This window comes from Talpa occidentalis, unplaced genomic scaffold, assembly GCF_014898055.3.
Source record: "Talpa occidentalis isolate TD23 unplaced genomic scaffold, MPIMG_talOcc4v2.1 talOcc4.2, whole genome shotgun sequence".
Lineage (NCBI taxonomy): Eukaryota > Metazoa > Chordata > Mammalia > Eulipotyphla > Talpidae > Talpa > Talpa occidentalis.
Window position 1 is genome coordinate 114,336,985 of NW_023602073.1, and position 25,828 is coordinate 114,362,812.

The 25,828-nt window shown below is 39.5% G+C and overlaps 1 protein-coding gene across 3 annotated transcripts in view; it reads right to left on the reverse strand.

Moving 5' to 3' along the window:
- HS3ST5 (heparan sulfate-glucosamine 3-sulfotransferase 5) overlaps positions 1-18,889 on the reverse strand; it is a 228,634-nt gene extending 209,745 nt beyond the window's left edge. For all 3 annotated transcript variants that reach the window (XM_037520261.1, XM_037520260.1, XM_054699117.1), the window contains exon 1: positions 18,602-18,889. The gene's annotated coding sequence lies outside the window, so the exon portion shown is untranslated. The remainder of the gene's footprint in view (positions 1-18,601) is intronic.
- Positions 18,890-25,828: the final 6,939 nt, after the last annotated feature.

Sequence of the window (25,828 nt, forward strand, 5' to 3'; positions counted from 1 at the left end):
TCAATCAGCTCTTTAACACATCCGACCTTTTACACATACTCATGTGTATAGTACCTAAGACATTCCCTTAAACAATCTTACAAAAAATTGTGGTGATATGGGGGATACTTGGCAGGTGACTTAGTTGTTCTTGGGGATTTAATATTGTTTTCAATTTTCACAATTACATAGGTTTTATCAGAACCATTTTTCAGACTCAGAGATTGAGGCTCAAGTCAAATTAAGAATCTGGTCGCGCAAGGGGTTAAGCACTACACTATGAAGCAATCCGCAGCCTCTGCAGCATGAGTTCGATCCTGGCCAACCAGGGAGAAACCCACATGGCCCGCTGCTCCCCTCAGCAGTGTATTTCAGCCAGTCTGCCTGTTCTGTTCCACATTCTGTCTCTGGTGAATCCTCTCACCCCCCACATCTCTGGATTGTACCCCAGCTCTTGTATGCATAAATAAATAAATCTTTTAAAAAAAAAAAGAATTTGGTCAAATATACCAAGTAAAAGTATTGGGGTCAGGATGAGTACTTGGATTCTTTAATTTCTAAACCTATTCTATCCTCAAATCTAGCATCTCTCTCAATATATATATGTGACTCATTTTGTCCTCTGAATCCTCCTGAATCCACTTATTAACCACTATTGTCTTGCTCCTTCAGGTGAAATACTGCAATATTCCTCCCATGGGGCCTTCTGCTTTCCATCATTTCCCTCAAATTTCTCCTGCTTACAATGTCTCATAACTGCACTCCAATACTAATTTGATTACATCACAAGCTGAATCTTTCACTCTGGTATTCATACTTGGCTCACCATCTGGACCCACTTCCCTTGCCCCTCACTGATATCACCATTGTTGTGGCAGCAACAGCAGGGGGTAGAGACTTTCTAAGTGGGTATATACGAATGAGGGGAAGGCATAGACCTGAAGCTCCCAGTTCCTTAACCCTCATTTCAAACAAAGCAGGTTTTTTTTATGTGCTTTATGTACAAGGGAGGAGGACATAAAATATTTTATTTTTAAAAAACCCACAACATTCCCACAGCTAAAAGGAAAACAAAAACTATTAATGCTGTGGAAATACCAGCTCTATAAAGACAGAGTGGTTTTTCCTCTTGTTCAATAAGCATCCTCGGTGCCTAATACAGTGCCTAGAGTATACTCAATAAATATTTAAAGGAATGAAGAGATGAATGGATTTAATTAATTAATTTTGGCTTCCCTGAGGTACTAGCTGAAACTTTGGGTAAATTACCCAACTGCTATAAGCCTCTTTTGCTTCTCTCACATCGAACCTACCACTTGCACCCAGTAGTGGCATTGTAAAGATTAAAAGAATAAGTACCTAGCATGGGGTCTGAAATATTCTAATAGTTGGTTTTATTACTCTCTATATATCAAAAACTGTACTGCTTCATAAGTCTACCTATCCTTAGAATTTTGTGTACTCTTTTCTTTTCCTTTTTTTCAGTTACTAAGGTTTTTCCCAGAAAGTTTCTCAATTAACCCAACTAGAGAAAACAGTTGTTCCTCTCGACTCTTGCCTTTAGTTTTCCTTTTACATTCAGCACTTTCTGGCTTGGTTTATTCTCAATGTTCCATAGTCCCTGCAAGAGAAAAGCTAACGAAGTTGGGGATTCCATTCCACTGTCCTCTCCCCACAGTGATTGCTAGTAGTGCAAGTTCAGTGATTATAAAGATGATACAAAATATATCTAGCACATGCTAGTAAATACTAAATTAATATAATATAAAATCTATTCAAATAGTAGGTTTATACAATTTACAACATTATAGCAAAATGTACATATCAATGTATCCTTTTACACGTGGAAACACTTCTGGTTCTGTTGTCTATTTCCCATGGTAATGGGAGGTAGAGAAAAATAAGGCTAATCGGTTGTGGTCATTTAATAATTTAATAACTTGTTGACTTGATAGACAGTCTTTCAGATTAATTATTAAAATCAGACTTAGAACAATGACAAAGTTACTTTTTTCTTACAGTCATTATTAAATTTATTTTCTCTATGTGGTTTAGATTAATGTAATATAATTTTTTCATTTGCCATTATCAGTGCTCAATAACATAGACTTTTGCCAATAGCATGTTCAATTATTATTGGCAGCATTAACTACAAATAAATAGAATTGCTAGTCTTCTCAAAATTCCTATCACCAAAATCAGAGGAAAGTTCTCTATGCCTGCAAATGTGTTTCCTGAGCAATTGAAAAATAAATGTGGTTTTAAAGTAACAACATAATGTGTCTTTGGAAATGTGTATATATTTTCATTTGTTTTATCCTAACCCTCAACTTGAATAAATCTATGGTAGTCAACTGGCTTCAAAGTAACTTAACCTTAATTTTAAGGCCATACTAAAAATATTGCCTGGACAACCTTCCCTAATCAAGTTTGAAAGAGACAGATGGGCCTGCTTTTTCCTTTCACTGTGTTTTGGTTACAATCTACATTTGCTCACATAACACATTAAAAAAATCAGCTGCAGAACTGACATCAGAGAAAGTGATTCCAAATTCTAAATATATATTCTAAATTCAAAAAGGCAACAGAGCAGCATGTAAAATTCCCTGTTGATAATGACTAAAATCCATTTTAGTAAAAGTAATAAATGTGAAGAACCCTAATTGTGAAAGGACAAGAGTTCTGGAGGTCATTTCTGGAGAAGCTGCTAAGGTAGCTGTTGAGAAAATTCCTTGCAGCTTATTTCCCTTCTTGTTATCTATAATTTCCAGCTTCTATATAGGTGTTCTTTGACTTACTAAAAAGATGAAATTTACCATAGTTTTGAGATACAGCATGCATTCATACTGAACATTATAGACAATATTAAACTTCACAAATTTTTGCAAATCCTCCTTGGGCAAAACTATATTTTCTTGCTTCATTGATGTCAGACTTAGCTATAGGAATTGATTTGACTAATAAAAGGAACACAAGTGACTTATGCTACCTCCAGGAAGAAGCTTTCTAGCATCAGTGTATTCTCCACTGTGATCTCTTCTCCTTGTGCCCCAAGATCAGCAAGATCAGCAAGATCAGCAATATCACCTATCATATATATACATGTGCACATGAATCTTTGATGATTAAGGTTCCCAAATGTGGAGCCCTCCAACTTGTAGGGGATAACTGGTATGAAGGAGAAATGAATGTCATTGAGATTGGGTCATTTGTTATGACACAGAAACATTAATTCCAAAGGGCACCTGCATCCCTAATGTTTATAGCAGCACTATTTATAATAGCTAAGCTATGGAAACAACCCAAATGCCCAAAAATAGATGACTGGATCAAGAAGATGTGGCACATATACACAATGGAATATTACTCAGCAATCAAAAAAGATAAACACATGCAGTTTGCAGCAACATGGATGGAGCTAGAAGGGATCAAGCTCAGTGAAATAAGTCAGAAAGAAAAAGAAAAATACTGGATGGTCTCACTCATAGCAGGAATTTAGAAAACCTAAATAAGAGACCAGGAAAAAGACTAATTAATACAAAGTAAAAATCAACATCAACAAGCAACTATAAACCAGAGACACACCTGTGGGTGGAGGGGCAGGGAGAGGAAGGACTAGGGTCAAAATAAGGGGAGGGGTGTAATTGTATGGGGAATATAACCAAAATGAAAATGCATACATTGTGCAAAAATGAAAAATGATGTAAGAATTATATAAAATAAAATAATAAAAAAAGAAAGATTGGCTCATTTGTTACCTCAGCACAACCTAGTTTATTCCTAAAACATGTGATAAGAAGTCATACACCAGTATGAAGGGGAAATTTTTTATCCAGAATATATGAAGGGAAAAAACTTAAACAGGGTTATGACTGGGATTAAAGAAATAAAATATGTATACTACTGACACATACTTAATGATATACAAAATTCTTATGGATTAAATACTCATGTTTGGATGACTAAGAATGTGTAGGGGGATACAGATCAAATTATTAATCTGTTAGTGAGTTACAAATAATACAGAAATACTTAATATTTACTCTCAGAAATCAAAGCATTCTTTTTGCATCCTGTAGACAATATGATTAGTGGCAGGGGTCATGAATTTATAAAATTAGAGAGATAGGAGCTCAATTCTAATCTCTTCTTCTTCCTAACTGTGCAACTTTGAACAGTTTAATATATCATTTATCAAAGTGGAATGCAGAGTCTACCTCAATGACTTATTATGAGGATAACTTAGAATTCATGTTATGGGTCTAATATAATATAGTATATACAATGGCTATTCAATCAGTGCCAATCTTATGAATTCTATAGATTTAGTTTACACTTTCTCTCTCAATGAATGAAAACTTAAAGTATACAAAGTCATCCAGGGCATATTGCTATGGTGGCTTAGGATAGGTTAAGCAGTATTGGTTTCAGGCTTTGCATCTTAATTTGGGCACAAAAGATGTTTTCAAAGAACCAGAAAGATCTAGAAGACTGTTTCGGAGATTTAATGAGTCAAAGTGAGAGAAAACATCCTGGGAAGACCCCAACAGAAGCACTGAGGGAGGGTGCTGACTTCTTAGTGTTCTTTTTATCTCCTGTGAGTGTGAGGTTCAAGGGGAAAAAGAAAAGGATGGGGTTTGTATAAGATAAACATAACCTAACAGAACAGTTACCGTCTTTCTATTATCATGACATATTAAATGTCTCCTTGAAAATGTTCACCCATTCTCGTTCCCTTTTAGGTAATAGGGCTTCCAGATTTCATTAGAGTCTAATCTAACAATTGAGAGAAAAAAATCATAAGATTTCTAAGATTCTGGATCATATGAAGAGAGTTATACTTTGAATATCTTTTCTGAAAATTCTCATTTTTATCTCGGGCCTAGAGGGGTAAGTAGTTTCTGACATGGGTAGGTTTCTGGTTTCAGCTCATCACTTTTATTCATCATTTATACATGGCTTTTGACATTCAATCATGGCACAACAGAACAAAAGCCTTGGACCTAAAACATTTTGATGCAACATTAGTCTGATGGCTGACTCTAAGTTTTAAAAAATGAACACCCTTTCCCCGAAATTATTTAATCATTTTGTATGCTACGATTTATTCTTCTAAGTTTCTTGCAGATATTTACCCGTTGAAATAAATTCCTTAAAAAAAAAAAGGAATTTCATGGAAAACTACATCTTTGTGAACTTTAGGTGTTATTTGTCACGCACTGACTTGCTTTTATGTGCTTTGCTTTCCCTAGTTAAAACCTACCCCAATTTTTGAGACAAAACTGGTCTAGATGCATGAAACCTATCAGGAGCCACTTCATACAATGATGGTATTCTAAATGAAGACACACAGCCAACACCTACAGGAGTGAATCAGATGGGTTCTGCAACCTCATGCACCCCCACTGTAGCTTTCATTCACTTATACCAGTCCATGGGATCAGCACTCTGATGCTTTCTAATGATCCTAATTGCAAATAATGAGTCTCATGCAAAATAAGGAACACTATAACATAAAACAATGTTAATCATGTGGCTAGTCAATGAAGTACTGTCAAACTAGGAAATAATGGTTCTACATGCAAGAGATATCTATACTTGGTTGCAGGTCAATAATCTGGAGAAGGGAAACTTTAAACAAAGATTCAAAAATCCCTTTGGGTTGCCTTTGAGCAGGAAATGAACAGTGAATCTGTTAGTCTAATCTGCCACTCTCAGAGTGAATGGATTGCTAGGCTTAATATCTGCAGAATATTTATGCAACCTCTGTAGTAGGAAATTTGGCTTGCAGCAGAGACTCACGAGGTTTCTATCAGTCAAACTGATCAGTTAGTTAACAACATACAATTGATCAAGAGTTAAAATGAGAACCTATTTAAATCACAAAAAAGTCTGGACTTAATGGCAAAGGCTGTCCTAGTTCAAATATGGACTAAATGAATTCTAGACTAATTTTGATCAAAATTAGGTAACTGGCTCAAAAATAGAGCAAACAGAAACATGATGAAAATGGTATTTCTCTGTAAAGGTAGATTGGGTTTGGGGGACAGTTCCATTAGGAGTCTTCTGCAGAGAAGGAAGATAAATTTTGAACATTGCTGTTATGCATGTGAAACATGTATAGAGATAGAGAAATTTATTACAGGAGTTTCACTGCCTCCCAAGATTCAAATAACTGGTTTACTATTTTTTGGCTGTCAGAGTTTCCTTAATTTATTTTTAAGGCATGATTCAAAATAAAAAAACAACCACACACACACAACTTGTGCGCGCACCCACACACACATATCTATGGCTCCAGTAAGCTATGATCAAATATGTCTTCCATTTAGAATTTCTGTAACTGAGTTGAAGGTTTACTTCCTCCTGGAAGCACTTTCTGACTTTTTTTTTTTAATGATTTACTTATTTATTTATGCATACAAGAACTGGAGTACAGGCCAGAGGCACAGGAGGTGAGAGGATTCATCGGAGACAGAGTGGGGAATAGAACAGGCAGATAGACTGAAGTACACTGCTGAAGGGAGCAGCACTGCTGAGGGGAGCAGGGGGCAAGCCAGGGGAGGTCTGTGGCGCCATGTGGGTAGCAGACAACTTCACAGCGCTGCGCTTAACCCCCTGCATCACCAGGGAGGCCCAAGACTCTTTTGCTTACAGTCTCTTCTCCTGTACTTCATAAGACTGTGATTTCATTAGCAAGTATTTACTGAGCCCTTCCTATGTGCCAGGTAATAATTTAAGCACACTTAAATTCACAAATTCTTGCTCTCAGTAGAGTTTACATTGTAGGTAGTAGGAAGGGAGAAATAACAACGAACTTATACTTATATTTCATTGTAATATAGTGATTTACTTTCTTGTCTAACTCCTTGAAGTCAGAGGACTGTATTTTGTTCATCTCAATAGCACACAGTAGGGCCCCATACGTATTTGTTTAATGACCTAACAAGAAATTCTGAGAAATAACAATATTAAAACTCGAAGGCATTCTTAAAAGAGAATATTTAATGAATAGTACTAATTTATGAACTAGCACAGTAATTAGAGCACAGTTGCATAGTAGAGTTTCCAATTTTATAGATCTAATTTTGGAAAGTTTTATAGTTGAAACATCGAGTCATCAAACATTCCCAATTTCAATGTTCACAATACTTCTTTTTACTCAATGTCCTTGAATTCTATAAACTGTTTTCAGTGAAGTGTCTTCTGTTCTTGGTTAGTTTCTAAAGTACAAAATAAAAATAAACCTCTGTTCTTAATAGGATTTAAATACCAATATATTATAAGACTCAGCAGAGTTTTAAATTTAGGGTGTCAGTGAAGCTTTGCAGTTTAATATTCAAAATAACTCTTAAATGGTCTAAAGTGAATGCTCATTTAGATATTTATATTTAGTATCATACAAATGCTGTTTCTTAGAATTTAGTTTTTTTGCAAAATCTCCTAGAATACAGATATGCTCTTAAATTTCTTTCTTCTAAACACCATTGTTAGAATGGTTAGTATTTCAGAACAAAGATGATACTGTGTCCACCAGAGGGCTGTGACAGTTTGTGGTCATAATAATCTGTGGATATTTAAATAAAAAATAATAATCTGTGGATAACTAATAATTGGTATCAAACTAGTGGACTGATCACATGCTTTAAGGATTCTCCATTGTTTACCTTGCTGCAGGCTGTCTTGAGCATTTCCCTTGTTCTTAAGTTTATGTCCACTAGAGGGTGAGTGGGGGGTGGGTGTGAAGGTCTGCTGCACTGTTTGATAATGGAAATTAATTCCATTTAGGATTTTTTTATTTACATTAATTTTGCCTCTTACTGTCATGGATACTTATGTTGGTTTTATGAATACAGCATTTATAATGGCAAGTTACAAGACGGCAGTATTTTGTGTCTATTTTATAGCTTAAAAAATAAATGCTGTCCACAACTTAAAGCAAGATTGTATAAACATACTAGGTGATTACAGTAAAAACAACTTCAAGACATGCAGTATCATATTTTTTGCTTCAGATTTTAGACTTCCAATAAATATTTGAGAACTGGGTGCCATTAAGAATGAGAAAATATATAAAATTTTATGACTGGTTCTACTGATGATGCCATGTAGGGTAAAGAAAATATCAGGCTTTTCTGCCCTTCCGCCATCAGGATAGATGATGGATCCTTGAGGTCCTGAATGCATGCCTGATGGCGGGCACCTGGACTAGGGTGTGGGCATAGGTAGATGGGATTCAGCTGAGCTAAGACTGTGCTTTTTTTAAGGGCGGCGTCACGGGGACGCCAGCAGCAGTAGAAGCAGCAGCAGAAGCCGAAAGAGAAGCCCGAAGCAGAAGCAGAGAACGCCAGAGAGCCCAGCTAGAGTGAAGATTTGCTGGGGGCTGGGAGGACTGCCAGCCTCCCAGCCCCCCAGCACCACTGCCTGCCACGTACCCGCTGAACCCCAATAAAAGACCTGCAAAAAACCACTGAGGACTCTGACTCCTCCTTTACCCGGTCTGCATGGGATCCGAAAACCTGCACTGTGCCCAGTCCGGCCTTTACATGCCATAATAAGTCAATTTGTTTATATATATTGAGTGGCATCTTTAAGTAATGAAAATGTCATTTAAGTCAAGATTGCTACTTTTAGCTGGCCCCATGTTCCTTAAAGATAGTGGTACCTACAATGCACTGTGGATCAATGATGTTGGAAAGATGGTACTACTCCAAATACTGACCACCAATTGTGATATTTGGAATCCCACTATTATAAGTTAATGCTTAGTAAGAATTGCCAGATGAGAGCAAGATAGTGCAGTGGAAATGGAATAATGAGTAGGTGGAGACAGGTCAAGTCTATTGTAAGAAAGAATTAATAGAAATAGAAATCACTTTTAAAATTCAGAGTGCATGTAAAATCTCAGAGTTGATTGCATATGCTTTTTAAATACTCTAGAGTTGTGCAGGAAGACAGGAAAAAGTCAAGGAGAAATGGGGAAAGGTAAAGGGAGGAAAGGAGATGGAGAGAGAATAAGCAATCGTCTATTAATATAAGAAATTGCCAATTTTCATGGATTGATTGTGTTTCTATCTCTGGCACCCAAACACTTCAAACTGTGCCCCCATCACTCTCCCAGACTTTGATACACAAACAATGACACACAATTCCAGTCTGAGAGCCAATGGTTGGCAACGGACTGCTTCTTACTCCTTGTACAATCTGCCTGGTACTTTTTTCTTTTACAAAAACACTTGTAGTTACTGTTTTTCTTTCTTTTTGTAACCATAGACACTCCCACGTAGCACAAGCTCAATTCCAGCCAAACTATGTGTGTGCATTTTTAAATAAAGAAAACAGGTCTTCTAGTTCTGTGTTAGCAAAGTCACCTCTTTTACTGCCAGTGCTAATGCTAAACATGTAATAATACTTTATTGTCATGAGCAGGAATCTGCTTTGCTAATTAAATGCAGCTGTCAGTAATTACTACTTGTCAGTGTAATCTATTTTAGGGAGCTCTACTTTAAATGATAAAAGATGGGCTTGATATTGAGAGGGTGGGGTAGGCAAGGTGACTGCTTACTTCCCCACATCAGATCAGAAACTCTCTTCTTTATGATGAATGAGTAATTTTATTGTGAAGATGTTTTAGGTGTGTTATGTATTTCTTAACTCATAAGTGATCAAGTTTGCAGTTAAGTAGTTTTTTTTTAATATCTAATCTAAATGTCAGCTCCTTTGTAATACTAATAAGTACTATGGCTTCCTCAGAGTTAAAAATACATGATGGTAACCTATAAGAAATACATTAATGGTGAAGTAACTATAATCTCTACCATCAAATATTTAGTTCAATGTAAGTGCACCTTCTAATTGCTCACAAATTGGATTAGACACAGAGGAGCAGCACTTTGAAAGGGGGCCTAGTAACTGTTTATGTGCATTTTTCACTGATATCCAGCCAGGTTTTCTCTGGGAAAATGTTTAGACTTCAGTTTAGGTTTTTGAAATTTGCAAATGAAAAAACTCATGGCATTTGCTTGTATATCAAATTATCTTAACTAGTTCTCAAATGAACCTAATTATCTTAACTGTTCTCAAATGAACCTAAACCTCATTAATAAACTACATTGTATGACTAAAAGCAATGTCAGGACAAGGGTAATGGCTGCCTGATTCCCTCCCTGCGATAGGTACTGAAGCCATGGCAACAGATGCTGGCATTGTGTCAGGGTCTGAGGGGAGTGGACCTTTTGCCCTTACCTCCTCTTACTTCTGACATTTAGAATGAATGTGGTACAGCAGTAAAGGGAAGTCAGAGTCCCAAGGACCAAAGTAATAGGGTGGTGGGTAGATGACCATGGGGTGAGGGCGAGTTAAGTATAGTAGGAAGTGTTAGGGAGGTCTGGATCACAAAAGGCTTCGCCCCACAAAGACTAAAAGACTTATCACACTCCTCGCAGTATCCTGGCTGCTTCATCCTTTTTTCTCCTACCAAACCATCTGTTTTATATCCAACACTCCAATAGTCCTCATTCTACCGGATAATTAATTATCTTGTTATAGGTCCCAACAAATTTGGCAGCTATTCTTCTGAATACAGCACATTATTTAAAAGAATTAATAATTTGATTGTTCATCCCAGGGGAAAAGAAAAGAAAATAAGAAAAGTTTTCTAGATTAAAAATAATGAAAAGGAGAATTATCTAAACGTATTTCCAAAATATAGTTGTCAAATGACATCAACTTGTATCATTTTCACCAGTAATTCTCCTTTGAGTAAGGAGGCTGAGTCCAGTGGGAATGGTGGAAATTCTCCTTTTTCCATGCCATGAATTCTTAACTTCTTTACTGAAAAAAATGTAGGTCACTCCAGATATTTCTAAGAAAACCAAAATACTAAAAATTCCAAGGAAGCAGCATCTCAGTTGGAGAAAGAAAATACTGAATAACCACTGAGCGCCTTAAAAATGTATTATTAATAGAAGGGAAAACCAAGGGGGAAAAAAAAACCTGAATAACTGTAGGACTTATGAAAGTGTTGACCTTTATGGGTTCCCACAACTGTAACGTCACTGCATCATCAAATACCCAGCTCTGCACCAAATTCAACTTTTGAATCAGCTAATGATATTCCTGGAATCTAGGTGCTCAATGAATAACTGCTGAATATACTAGTGATGACTGATACTGTCACCACACTGTTTCTCTTGCTGCCTGTCCCCTGATTGAAGCCACTGAAGGGTACTTGGTGGAAAGTGTTTAGACAGCAGGGCCAAAGGTAAGCTTCCCAGTGCCTGCCCAGTGGTGGTCAAGATGGGGAGAACATGGCCCTGGTTCCTCACATAAGTGTTCACATGTTCCACAGGGCTACACCTCACAAAGATCCGCATTTCTTTCCTCAGCATTCTGACAACAACCTCCCTTTGGCCAACGTGGTGAGCTAAAATCCCTTAGGCTCTCTTCAGTCACAAAGATAGTCCTTCTCAAGCCTACCTTAGGTATCTTGGGATCCCTGACACAAAGACTGTAGCATGTGCAGTTACCAGAACGTTTGCCTCAGTCTTTTGTTGGGTAAGGGAAGAAAATGTAGGTTCCTAGGACTGGTGTCCCCAAACAACAGGATCACAGGACCAAGGAAGACAGCAGTAAAGTACCCAAACAAAGGGATTTTGCATTATTTTTCTCCCTCAGCCTAATTATTAATGTCTCTCCTTTCACAGTCCAAAGTATTCCAGCTTAGAAGGCAAATTCTATGATCACCTGCTTAAAACGCACGTCAGTCTTTTGTTCAACCTTCCCACACTTTACCATCAAACATATTTTGTAACATTTAATGTATGCAGAGAACCACCTGTAGATCAAGAATGCCTGATAGTTATTATGATGGAATTAGGTCACAGTAAACTTCATGCTTGTAAGAGAATATAATTATACCTCTTTTCAAGGCAACAGAATTACTTGGTAATCAAGAAACTACTAAAGGCAGAGAAAGAATTATATGGTCTTGTATACCAGTGACCTCAATTAAAAAACACAATTTTGAAAACTAAAGTATAATAATTAATATTAATTATAAATTACAGACAATAGGGACCTCCCCGGTGGCGCAGCGGTTGAGCGCTGGGTTGCGAAGGTTCGATCCCCGGCTGCTCCCCGGCCACCAGAGGAGGGTCCCGCATGGCGTGTGGACCTCTCCTGCCGCCTGCTGCTCCCCTCAGCAGTGTGCTTCGGTCCTTCTGCCTGCTCTGCTCCCCGTTCTGACTCTGGTGAATTCTCTCACCCTCCCACACTTCTGACTGTACCCAGTGCTTGTATAAATGAATGAATGAATGAATGAATAAATAAATAAATCTTTTAAAAAATAAAATAAATTACAGACAATACAAATAAATAGCATATCTATCTCTAGTTAAGGTACCTTTTAAAGCAGAATATAGTTAAATTCTCACAATAGAATACAAATTTCAAAGTAAATCTACAACTGAAAGCAGGCAGGATTAACTTGGTTCTATATTTAAATTACTCATGGGTTTCTCTCAGCTTTAAGGAATAAAATGGAAATATAATGGCTTTACAACCAGGGAATATTAATTAATGTTTTTATATACTTTAAGGGTCACAAAGAATATATTATGATACAAATTTTTTTTTTAAAGATTTATTTATTTATATTTATACAAGCACTGGGTACAGTCAGAAGCGCAGGAGGGTGAGAGAATTCACCAGAGCCAGAACGGGGAGCAGAGCAGGCAGAAGGACCGAAGTACACTGCTGAGGGGAGCAGCGGGCGGCAGGAGAGGTCTGCGCGCCATGTGGGACCCTCCTCCGTTGACGGGAGCTGCCGGGGATCGAACCGGCGCTGCAGAGGCTGGGGGCAGCCTCGCAACCCAGCGCTCAACCGCTGCGCCACCGGGGAGGCCCATGATACAAATTTGTTGTTGTTGTTGTGAATACCATTTAAAAATATCAATGTTATTGAGGTAATATATTTCTTCATTTTTGGAAGCATTCTTATTTTATCTGCATGTATGGTTACTTACTAGAAAATAGATCAAATATATTAGCTATTAAATATATTAATCAACAGACCATTTCCAATTCTTTAAAACTAGATAAGGAAGTTAATGTGATTATCAGTGTTGCCAGCTAATCTTTTGGTTTTGTGAGTTTTCCATTTGGTCATGATGAAAGATTTAATTTCATACTTATTACAAATCTTAAAAAAGATACCAAAATTAAGTAGCTACTCATAATTGGCTAAATAGTTTCTTACTTTAAAAATATTATGCCCTGATTGTCTACCGATGGGTTTATTTCTTCTTAATCAGGTATTTATCTTCTCATATTCTGTCCACTCTGAAATGGATAACTGGAAAGTCAAGAGTTATCAGGCTATATGACCCATTTAATGTTTTGTGGCAATAAAATGTGTTAAGACCTGTATCCTGTTAGTATATATTAATTAAATGTTAGGTGTTATCATTTGTTATTTTATAAAGACAAAGAGGTAAATGGATATATACATTGGAATAAAATAAAATGGAGTAAGATTAGTTTCTATGCTTTATAAGCCTGTACAGGGAGCATAGATGGCTACAATAATTAAATGAGCTACCAAAAAAGAAAGTAAAAGAATAAAATTCAACTTACCTTTATAATTCAAGTACTCAATTTTAATGACCGGTTAGGAAATAGCTTTTTATTTTAAACTGTGAACACTGTATGGTATAAAAATGCAAAAGAGAAGAAACACGTGTGTTCTAATAATTTCAGCTCATAGTGGATAAACTATGCTTTTAGCAATACTTTTGCTTTTCCCCATTAACTATACGTGCATAAGAGGTTACCAATAATAAAGAACTATGTGAACATGTATGAGTAGACCTTGCATGAAAAATTTGTGAAGCAAAAGCCTCTTTTCAATTATGCTTGACACAGGCCTTTAAATCTAGTAACACTCTAATCAAGTTTGTTTTGAAACACGTATTTCATTTCTTTATGCCCTTCCTTCAACAGGAAGAGAATCCACAGAACCTATGTTTCTAATGAAAAAACAATTCAAATACATGTATATTTCTACATACGCACATCTATATACATATAGATAGATGGAGAGAATAATGTACATACTATGCTAAACCATTCACAATGATGTCATGTGGCTACTGATTATAGCAATATCAATTATTACTATGTATGATATGCTGTGCTAGATATATTACATATGTTATCATGTGGAAATCTAGGCCTGGTATTTTCATAACCATATAACAAAAGTATTAAGTATGAAAAAGGTTAAATAATATGCCCAAGATTCCAGCTAATAAACCGTGAAACAGGGATTATAATTCACCCAGCTCTGTCTGGTTCCAGCATTAACACATAATAAATGCCTTATTTATGTTGAGGCATGTTCAGAATCATTGTGATTTTTTTCATTGACTTAAGTTAGTTAGCTAAGGTAAAGAGCATTATAGTGACTTTTAATATGTCTCTAAAGAGTTCCCCAAACTTACTCAAATACTAAAAGTGTCAGTACATATGATTGGATAGTCATGCTACCTCCCTAGCACAGTAGTGTAAAGATTCTGTTACAAATGTTAATTATATCTTATGTACCTTTAAAAAATAAAAGGTAAAATTACAGGCAGTTTTTCTTTCATCAACTTCTAAATTTAAATATTTCAATCAGTTTAATAATTCACCCTCTTCATCCTCTTCCTCCTACCTCAGGACACTCAGTCTCAAAAAAGATTATTACTGCTGGGGTTTCATAGATGGTTGTATTCAAAGACTCTCATGGCAAAGGAAAAAGTCTAACTAATATTAAAGCACATCTTAAAAGTATACAGTTAGACAATTTTCTTGATCTCTGAAGTAGAAACTAACTTCTAGAATACCTGTATCAGTTCATGCAATACACGTTAACTGGATGCCCACTGTTTGCCACTTGGGTGAGAGCAGAAAAGTCTCATTAAACAACTTCATATAAAACTCCAACTCCTTTGGCAGATATCATATGGTAACACGTAACACTGACCTCTGTGCAAGACATTCACATTATAAGGATATTATGGGACACATAAAACGTTCAGTGTGAGATCCTCTGAGCTATTCGAGCTACTTAGATATGGCATCAGTTGTTAAAACTGCCTAATTTAAAAGTAGCTGAACCTAAGAAAATTGAGTCCATTAAAAACTACATTAAAGTATAGCACTGTTCTAGCATTGCTCTAGTTCAGGTTATGTCAGTGCCTCGTGCCAATCACCTTCTTTATGAATTCCTTAAGAATTCACTCTCAGTGGAAAACTATCGTAAATCTCAGTTACAAGTATGTATCTGCTTTATAAACGAACTTGCTCCCTACATGTCTACCTAATTAAGTAAACTTAAAAAAAAAAATCTGATCAAGAGCAGGGGCATAGAACAGTGACTGGGCTCAAATATTAGGTCTGTTAGCAGTTGTGAAGCTTAAGCATTTATTTAGGCTCATTGAGCCTTACTTTTCCTTCATCTTCTCAATGGTGATAATTAATAATAACATTTTCCTTTGTAAAGTGGGGAATATCAGGGAAGCTACCAGAATTAAATGAGTCAATATTAGTAAAGTCCTTTGGACAGTGTGAGACACATACTAAAGGATACAGTTTTTTTTTCAATAAAATGTTCAAAAAAGTTTAGTAACTCCCAATTTTTAACACTACCACGATGCGCACTAACAAATACCATTCAAGATGACTCTGACCTCAAAAACCACATAGGTTACAAAGGAAATTCTCTATCTAGTGTTCAAAGTTATTGTCCAAAATATAGATATATTAACACAAATACATGTAATATATATTATATATACAATATATGGAGTATGGGGTATGTATAGACACATACTCCATATGCACACATATGTATATATGTATGCACAAACAAGCAAGCATCAATCTAGGTAGCCTAAAGTCAAAACAACTTTTATATCACTTCTTAATAATGACAGTTTTCCAGTATAACACTTTTGAAAACGATGGAAAATAACCCATTGTACCAAATGTTGAGAAGGACATGATAATGTAATTTGGATATGAGATTTAGAAAGGTTCATTTATCTTTCCTATATATTATGTAGTTTGCCAGATAAAATCTTTTACTTCTACTTTTTGATAAGTGTTATCATCTCTGAAATGACTTATTGATAGATCAATGATATTTAAGTGTAGTTATTAACATATTGCTTTAAGTGCACTTGTCCTACAAAGGTTAGGATAACATCGTAACTCTCAGGAATAAGCACCGATATATAGGGTGAGTAAAATTGTTAGCAATTTAATGAGATTCCAGAAAAATTTTGTACTTTTCCTGGTTTTAAACAATTCACATTAAATTCACAGAAAACTTAAAATGTGTGATTTTTCTAAATAATAACAATTTAGGTCATAATTAAAGTTTAACTAGTTATTTTTCTTTTGAGGTTCTACTTCCCCTCCAAACAAAGGACAGCACTTGAATGAAAACAAAATCTGTGGTTAGAATAATTAAACCCTTAACTTTATTCCACCTAAACTATTCACTTTTCTTAAAACTATTAATAACTATAATTCCATCACAGAACAATAACTTTTTTAATTGCAATAATCTTAGACTATGAAAATATTTAGCAAAAGCATTAAGAAGAAATTTAAAAATCATGCATATAAAGACCAAAAAAAGCAAATATTTACATAATTGTGATGGCACAAACTTAGTATTACTTCTCACACACTATTCCCAGAAATTGTAGCATCATTTTTTAGTACATATTCCTATCTCCACCAGCTCCCTTTACTAGAAAGTTGACTTAAGCATTATTTCATTCATGAATGAACATCCCTAAAATAAAAGATCTTGCCAGATATGTCAAAAGAGTCAAAGAAAATTCTCCTCCAATTTTCTAAAAAATCCTAAATAACCATTTAACTTGCTCATTTACATATAATTGCATTTCTGAGAGATGCTACTGTTTCTGAGATTATAAAAATCAAGTGATGAGAAAAGTAAGGAGCAAAATATTTGTTGTGCTCTATGAATTCAAGTTTGCTTTTTCAGTGCAACAGGAACATTTGCATTTACTCATAAATGAATACTAATGACACGCAGATCTGGCACTGCTCCATGGAAATCACACACAGAAAGCTGGAACAGAGTACAGATAGTTATATTTCTCCAAAGGATTCAGACAAAGAGCAAGAAGATAAAAGTCAACATCAGTTCTCTGAAGTTGTCATATCTAAATGATTTGGTGCCTTAAGAATAATGGAATTTTTGGGAAAGCCAAGTTAGCTAGTTAACATGACTTCTGAGTCAACAACTCTTTGCTGACCAGCTACTTTGGAGAAGATGCTGCTTCCCTAAGTAAGCCAAGGCTCTGCAGTTCTTTTCACAGTGTAGGAGTAAACAGCCTGCTTCTACCCAAAATCCTTTCCTGTTGTTTAAAATAACACCCAGCTCAGCTTTGCATATTATGTGTGCTGGTGTACTCAATAAATACTTTTTGAATGAGTGAAAATTCAGTGAGTAAGAAGGTTATTCATTCAAAAACATCTGTGTAAGCCTGCAAAATGGTAAGGACAATGATGCAAACATAATCAACACACTGTGAGCAGCACCTTTTCACAAAGATGCCAAAGAAGGCAACATCAAATATCAAAATTTAAAGATGATATCTGGCTTAACCTAGAAACCATGATTCTAGTATTTATGAAACTCAGATTGACTGCCATGCTCATAATTTCCCGTATAATCTGCTTCAGGTATGTGCTTGAAAATAATATTTTACATATCAAGTCTACATATTCAACTACTTGAGAAACAAATATTTTTAAATAGCCCAGAATAACTTGGAAGAGGCCAGAGCACTTTTCATTTTCACTGTTAATATTCCATTCATAGAGGGAGTAAAATTTAAGCAACAGTTTCCTTCCATTATCATGTTTCTTATACTATTTTCTTGCACCTACATCAGTTTACTGGTGAATAACTTCATAGTCCTAAATTAAGGAAGCCTAACCTGCTGCCTTTTCAGTCACTTTAAGAAAGAATTATTTGTAAACAAATACAGGGAAAAAATAAGTAGTATTTTTATTTCCCCTTTTAAGAACTTCACTAGAGGCAAACCACTAAGGTAACTTATTTTATTATTTTTCCTCTGCAACATAGTATATTGTTTGATACCAACACAAACATTTTGAAGTCATTTTTGATACCCATTTTGTTGAAATGGCCTCAACATATTTGAATTAAATTGTAATGCGGAAACATTTCTCTAAAGTCCTGAAACATGTCAAAAGTACTGTGAAAACCTTTCAGAGGCACGAGCTTTATAGTATTTGCAGAAAATCAGGTCCGAAAGGAGCACTGTACAGAAAGGACACCCATCAACGCCTGCTCCCACCCCGGGGCGACCCTGCAAGCTATTTATCAGACTAAGTTTACATAAATCATAGAAGAGTTACAGTGCAATTAAATGTATCCACGAAGTAATATGATATAAAGCACTTTGCAAATATTAAACCTCCCCTTAAGGGATCAATGTCTTCCAAGAAGCTAGTATATGGGGCTGACTGGAGAGGGAAGAAGAGAGAGCAGAGCAGAGAGAGACCGACCCACCGGACGAGGACCGAGACGACCACGGGTCTGGGCAGCAGCTCCCTCGGGTGGGCGCCCCGAAATAAATACTCGAGGAGGGAAGCCGGAAAGCGGAGCCCACCAAGGTGAGGAGACTCCGGAGTTGTGGCGGAGGCTTGCTCGCTGTGCACCTGGAATCGCCAGGTAGAAGTATCTACATCAGGCAGGGGGCTCCTTCCCTGCTTCCCAGTATCAAGGTGATCACCCAAGTCCCAGGAGCTGGAGTCTCCGTAGCCACAGCGACCTCGCGCACCTCTTAGTAATAACAATATGACCAGCCCCTCGATTGCACCCGCCTCCAGTGCAAGAGGGGCGGGGGAGGGAGGAAGAGGGAGGTTTAGTGAATGGGGGAGGCGAGTGGGCGGGGACCCAAGCTGCGAGGGGTGGGGGCCACGCGAGCGGAGGATGCACCCCACCTTCAAGTTAACTGAGTCTCTGCCTGCCCTCTGCCTGCCCTCGGCTTGGGCTTCCCACCTCCCCATTCCCCCAAAGTCTAGTGGCGCTCCCAGCCACAGCCCCTCAGCCACCGCGGGAAGTGGCGGCGCGCAAGCCCCCAAACTCTGCCGCGCGGAGCGTTCCCCCACTGCTTCAGAGAGAGCCCAGCGCGCGGCGCCCGGCTCGGGGTGAGAGCCGGACTGACACCCACGACTCCTAAAATTTACCCCGGGGAATGGCTCTTGCCGTTTCCCGTCTCGAGCCCCAAAAACGAACGTCTCAAAAGTCTCCCCCAGGCAGTGCCCCGACGTACCGCGCCCCAAAAAGTACGCTGTCGGCATCACAAGGATGTCTTCCCTCGGCCATTCCCCCCTTGGCAATTACCCCTAAATCTACGCGGTTTCAGCCCGCTGTGCTCCAACCCCTCCCGGCGCGAAGCGGGCAGCGCGCCCAGCTCACCAAGGTCCCCGGCGGCAGAGGCGCAGTCGCGAGCCCAGGGTGCGGGGGCCGGCGGCGGGTCGCGCGGGGCCACCCGGCGGCTCCTGCAGTGCCGGCGGCAGTTGATCCAGTAGTTTCGGGTGCCCGGGCTCCTGCAAGCCTAGAGCGAGTCGGCGTGAATGGGAGCGAGCTGGCTCGGAGGTGCGTGCGCGCCGGTGAGTAAGAAGCAGGCGGGCCTCACACGCAGGCGGCTGCAACGAGGTCCGGGGCGGGGAGCTGGGAGTGGGCGGGGGCCGGCGAGAAGTAGTGGAGTTTAGGGCGCGTTTCCTGCACTTCCCGAGAGGCTGGTGCCAGGTGCGGCAGGGCGCGCTCCCGCGGCGCGGGCACGGCACAGGCGGCCGCCAGAGCCCGAGTCCGCGCAGTGCCGGGGCCCGCAGCCGCTCTGCAGGAGGAGGTGCGCATCCTCCTCCCTCCTCGCCCCTCGCCGGCACCCGTGCGGCCGCGGACCCTCGGCGCCGCGGGGAGAGCCTCCGGCGACCAGTATGACAGCTCCAGGGGCAGCCTGCTCCCTCCCGTTCCGCTAAATGAGCAACAGTCTGTGGGGCTGGGATCTTCCCTTCCTGGGTCTTGGAGCTGCCAGTGCCAAGCTGTGAGGGCGCCCCGCTCCCGGCGGCTGGCGCTGTCACGGCCGCCGCCCGGCCCCCGGCGCGCCCGAGCCGCCAGCTGCCTCCCGGAGACGTGCCCAGCTGTGTGCGCGTGTGTGTGTGTCTAAGCGAATCTCTTCCCCTCCATCACTCGGGCGCGCGGGAGGGACCGGGTCCCCCGCGACCAGCTGCAGAGTGGCTGCCAGTCCACACCCTCCCAGCGCTTTCCCCACCCACCCCGCCCCTGCTCCTCCTCGCTCTCTCCCCGCTCCCCAGCTCCTCCTCCAGCAGCCGCTCTCGAGCTCCCGAAGGCGGTGGGGAAACCGCAGCGAAAAGGGCGGAGGGGAAGGGTGGGGAAAGACGCGCAGGTGTCTTCCGCCGAGACCGGGGCGCTCGTACCCGAGCTTGCTGCAGGGGGAGGGCAGGGCCTTAGGCGGAGAAAGAGGAGGAGAGGACCGAGCCCCTGCGCGTTCCACCCAGGCGTGGGAGCCACGGACGGGCGGCTTGGTGGGGCGGCTGGGTGCGCACGCAGGGCTCCCTGGCGGACCGAGGTAGCAGCGTGGGGACCCCGGGAAGTGACCAGAGTGGCAGAACGCGTGGACTGTGAGGTCGGAGGGAGTCAATTTCCAAGAGCCAAGACCGGTCTCCCAGGGGTGAGAGGAGCTTAGAGCCCGAGCTTGGGGTGCACAGGTTTCAAGGGAACGCGTGTGTGACTCTCAGCGTATCCGCCTGGACAGCTGGAGGCGAGTCCGGGGTTGACGGCTGTTCTCAGAATGCTGTGTGCAAGCGGAGTCACAGGGGGCGATCACCGCCTAGCTGGGAAGCGGAGCTCTGCGCAGAGCCTTCTTCCAGATTCCAAATCCCCAAACCCAGGGGCCCCCTCGCCTTTCCAGCTCAGTCTAGATCCCTCCTATCCCTGTTCTCAACAAACCAGGGGGCGAGGGAATTCTATGAGCTATTTCCCGTGCTCTTTGCTTGATCGAAAGGAGTCCACCTGGTCGAAGTCTGATGTGTTCCTGCTTTATTCCTGACTCTAGTCCACTCCCTCAAGATCTAGTCTCATCCAACCGAAATTTCCACGGAAAACTATCTTCCTCGTTGAAAAGTTTCTCCCTCGGTAGTTTTCTTAAAAAAAAAAAAAAAAAAAAAAAAAGCTTTTTTTTTTTTTTTTCTTTCAGGTATTACATCTCTTGCTAATTCCATAGTACAAATGCAGTACACCTAAGCAGAAAATCACAACATTATTGCTTATATGACCTGTCTGTTTTCAAATGCCAGTCAGTGCAAAATTGAGTCAACCTGAGGTGGAAGGAAAGAATCAGTCCATTTAACTAGAGGTCTATTAGAGAGATCACTGGTAACAACACTTAGAAGAATTGAGGTTTCTTCAACTTCCGTTCCTTTTTACTATGATAATTTCATTGTTAATTTAGGCAATCTGAATATGAAAGGTCGGATGCAATTCACAAGTCACTCTCGATCAAGATTCTTATTCAACAGCCAACCCCACCCCCTTCCCCAGGCCCACTCTCTGCATCCCCTTCGAAGGCCAGGAGCTCAGATCTCAAACTGCACTTTTAAAATTTCAGGATACAGTCTGGATGACAAAACTGATCAGTTCTAGAAAGAAATGACTTAAATGTAAATAAACTTATTTACCCACTACTCAGACAAAATCATAAGCTCAGCAGTAACATCAAAATGTATATTGTTTAATATATTGAGCAGGAGGAAAGATGGCTGTTTGCCAGATCTGTGATCCATTAACCTCTTTAGCTCATTGTTGGCAACAATAGCATACAATCACTTCTTATGTTTGAAAGACAAGGGATTGTTTTTTCCCATCTCAAAATCACAATGCCACATTATAGTCTAAAAGAAACCTCAAACAATAAAAGTAATATGAAAGGAAGAAACACAATTTGCTTTTTTCTGAGCAAATGTTGCTGTTCTGTTTTCCTTGAGGGGAAAATGCTGATAAGCAATAAAGTCCACAAAGACATGACAATAGATTTTGAAGAATGCATCTCTCCATCTATCTGTCCTTTCAGTGAGTAAACTTTATTTAAAATGTTTATTTACATTATCTTTCTATTTGTATTTATTCCTTCTTTTGTGCTAGTAAGATTACTGAGAAGGACGATGGGGTGAGATGAATCTGGTTTCTCATAATTCTGTCTTGCTCTAGGTTTATGTCTGGCAGGAGAGAAGCATTCTGCAGCCTGTGCTTTCTCAGCAATCCTAACTTCTCCTGGGAGGATCCTAAGCTCTGTTACTGATGGACTGCAAGATTTTCATGATGATTTTGCCTAGCTTGTACAGATCACACATGGGGCTGAGAGCAGGTACAGACCCAGGAACTGAGAAGCAAAGTTCTACAAACGATTTCTGCCTCACCTAGGGCTGGAAAATTAGTTCATAGTAATTGAGCTTTGTATGTGTGCTTCTTTTCAGCTCCTATAAATGACCTTACTTTCCTGCAAGGTGAAAAGCAGTGGTGGGTGGGTGGGGTCTAATATTTTTAGTGGAACCATTTTGGGATTGTAATAAAATAAACAAAATGAAATGCCACTTTGGTCATCTAAAAAAAATCCTTTTTAGATGCAAGTTTAAGAAGTCAAAGATTCATTGATTTGATTTAGTCACCAAAATCAGAGTATGAAGTAATGAAAACATTTAGTTAGACTGTTCACTTGGTTAAAAAAAAAAAAAAAAACTTCATTTTTCTCTGAACATCATCACACTCTCCTGTCTCATAAATATGCAGCCATTAAATATTGTTTAGCTTATAGTTTCAAACGGAGGCTGTCCTCTCAGTAAAGTATGGATATGTTTGTCTTTATTAGGAAATAGGAGGGCAGCTGACTTATTTTCCAAACTCTATCTTTATTTTTTTTTTAACTAACCAATTACTGACATCTAGATTCAATTGATTTAGCAACTATTCATTGAAAGAATCACTCTATATGCCAGCTACCAAAACCCAAAAGATTAATAAAAGAAGGTTCTGCTTTCACGGGGTGAGTGCTGTTATCACTAGGGCTATGCATTACGGGATTGACTGGGGGAACTTCACATATCTGGAAATGAACCCCTGCACCTACATCTCCACCATCCATCACAATATCTGATTTACTAGTGTTGTGGTTTTTGGAGTCTGTGGGTTTGGAGTGTGGGGTCATGGGGTTCACTCTGGGAAAGGTTTCTCCAGAGCTCCCCTTTCAGCGACACGCAGCGAGTTTCCCAGGTGAGTTTCTCCAAGAGACAGAGACAGTAGTTATATTTAAAGAACAGGTTTATTAGGGAAGGAATAAAAGAGTTAGACACTTGCATAGACACAAGCAGGCAGGAAGAGCTGCTCCAGAAGGGACAGGTTTGCTGAGAGAGGCCTGCATGGCTGCAGGCAGGGGCCCTTGAGGAGAGCTGCCTCTGCTGAGGGAGGTCAGTGAGAAGCCCCAGCCTGATACAGGTCACGGGCAGGCATGAAGTCTGCTGCTCTGCAGAGGGGGAGAGTTGGTAAAAAGAAGCACCTGCATAGTCACCGGAATGCTGCCCCAGCCTGTGCAGACACTGAACTGATATAGGCTTCTTCTATTCGAAAGGGGCTCACTCCTTGTGAGTCCTTGAGCCCTCAGTTATTTGTTAATTTTGGATAACTATGTAGAATTTGAAAGGGGCCAGAGATTCTATGATGGGCTCAATCTTCGTATCTTTAACTTTGGATGCGCCCTCAGATACCTGCTTGGATGTTATGCTTTGTAATCTAGGCATGAGTGACTAAGGATACTGGTCTGAGCCTAAGGCTTGGTTTCCATCACTGTGACAATGGCTATGCTAATCTCTTCTACCTCCACCTCCTTGTGTGAGCCAGGTTTCTGGTCTTGTGGCGCACCTCCTTTTCAGTTTTTTTTTTCTATTCTTGTCCCTCATCCGTAGCATCAAAGTTATAATGTGCAATAGTATGTTTAGTAATCAGAGGACTAAAAGTATAAGACCATACCTGATTATAAGGGAGGATTTTCTTATGGAAGAGGTGAGTGCACAGGCTAGATATCAGAAAATATGACATATACAATTTAAATTGTGGTATAGCTTATTTAAAAAGTAAAAGGAAACGGGTGAAGTTAATTTTAATAGTTAAAGTAAAAGGAAATGGGTGAAGTTAATTTAATCTAATATATTTGAAAATAATATAATTTTAACAATGAGAATTACAAAAAGTGTTAGTGATATATTTTACTGTTTGTTTTTGCACTGTGATGGGCAGAATGGCTCTTGCTCTAATTCCTGAAGCCTGTGATTATGTTACATTACATGCCAAAAAGGGACTGTATAGATGAAATTAAGGTTACAGACTTTAAAATAGGACGATTATGCTGGATTGTCTGGATTAGCCCACTGTAACCCCATGAGTTTTTAAATGCCATGGATATGTTCAGGAAACAAGTAGAAGAGCCATGACAGAAAGACAAGTCAGAGGTGCAAAGCATGGTTTGAATATAGGGGGGATAGCACGACAAGGAAATCGGGTGACCTTCAGTTGCTGAGAGACTGCTGGCTAATAGGAAGGAAATGTGACCCCTGCTTTATGATTATAAAGGAACTGAATTCAGCCAACAACCAGAAAGAATTTAGAAACAGATTCATGTCTCAAACGTCCAGGAAAGAGCACAACTCCACGAACATCCTTGATTGTGGCGTCATAAAACTCTAAGCAAAGTGTTTAAGTGAGCCACAATGTACCAGGACTTCTGGACTACAAGACTGTAAGATAAAATGGGTGTTCTAAGCCACATAAGTTATGATAATGTTTTATAGCATTAATGTAAAACTCATATATGTGCCACATCTTGAAATGTGGTATGCATCTTACACTTCCAGTACATTTCAATTGGACTGGCCACATTTCAGTTATTCAATAGCCACATATGGCTATCATAATAGATAGTGCAAGTCTAGACCAAGAGGAGTCAAGATGTCTAGGAGCAGCTAGGGTTGTAGGTTAAATAATTATCACTATATATATAGAGAGAAAAGAGCAAGGAAGGCAAGAATTTAGCAAGATCTCTCCTGATTCCCCATTCTTGTCCCATGTGAATGGGGCTAATCTTGCTCATCTAGAAAACAGGTTAATTATACAATTCAGATTGCAAAATTCAATGGACTCGGATATATTTACTTTTATTACCTGGACACTATTAATAAAGTCTTTCTTGAATATTCCATGTTTTGGTTTCAGCTAAATTTTGGACAATCAAGACAAGAGTTGTTGCTTTCACTTGAATTTATACATCAGGGGACCATAGGAAAGGACAACTACAAAAGGCCTACAGGAGAATTATGTGGTTTTGTTATAGGGCAGCCCCGATATTGAACTGGTTGCCTACCTGTGGGTCCTTACCCTCGCACTTAAAAGGGACTTATTAATACTCCACTGCAGGCACACACAAAAGGTTAATAAAAGGTTTATTTACAAGGGAAAAGGAAATAAGGAAAATGTACAACTCAGGGAGAAAATAGGGAAATAAAGTCTTTAATGCTTCCTACCCAATCCGATGACCTGGAAACCCAAAAAGCACTCTCAGAGCTGGCCGGACTCTGCGAGCTGGCAGAGAACCAAAATGGGGGAACCCCTCCAAAGCCCACATGTCTGACTTTATACCAACCTGGCTTCTTTACCCCACCCTCAGGT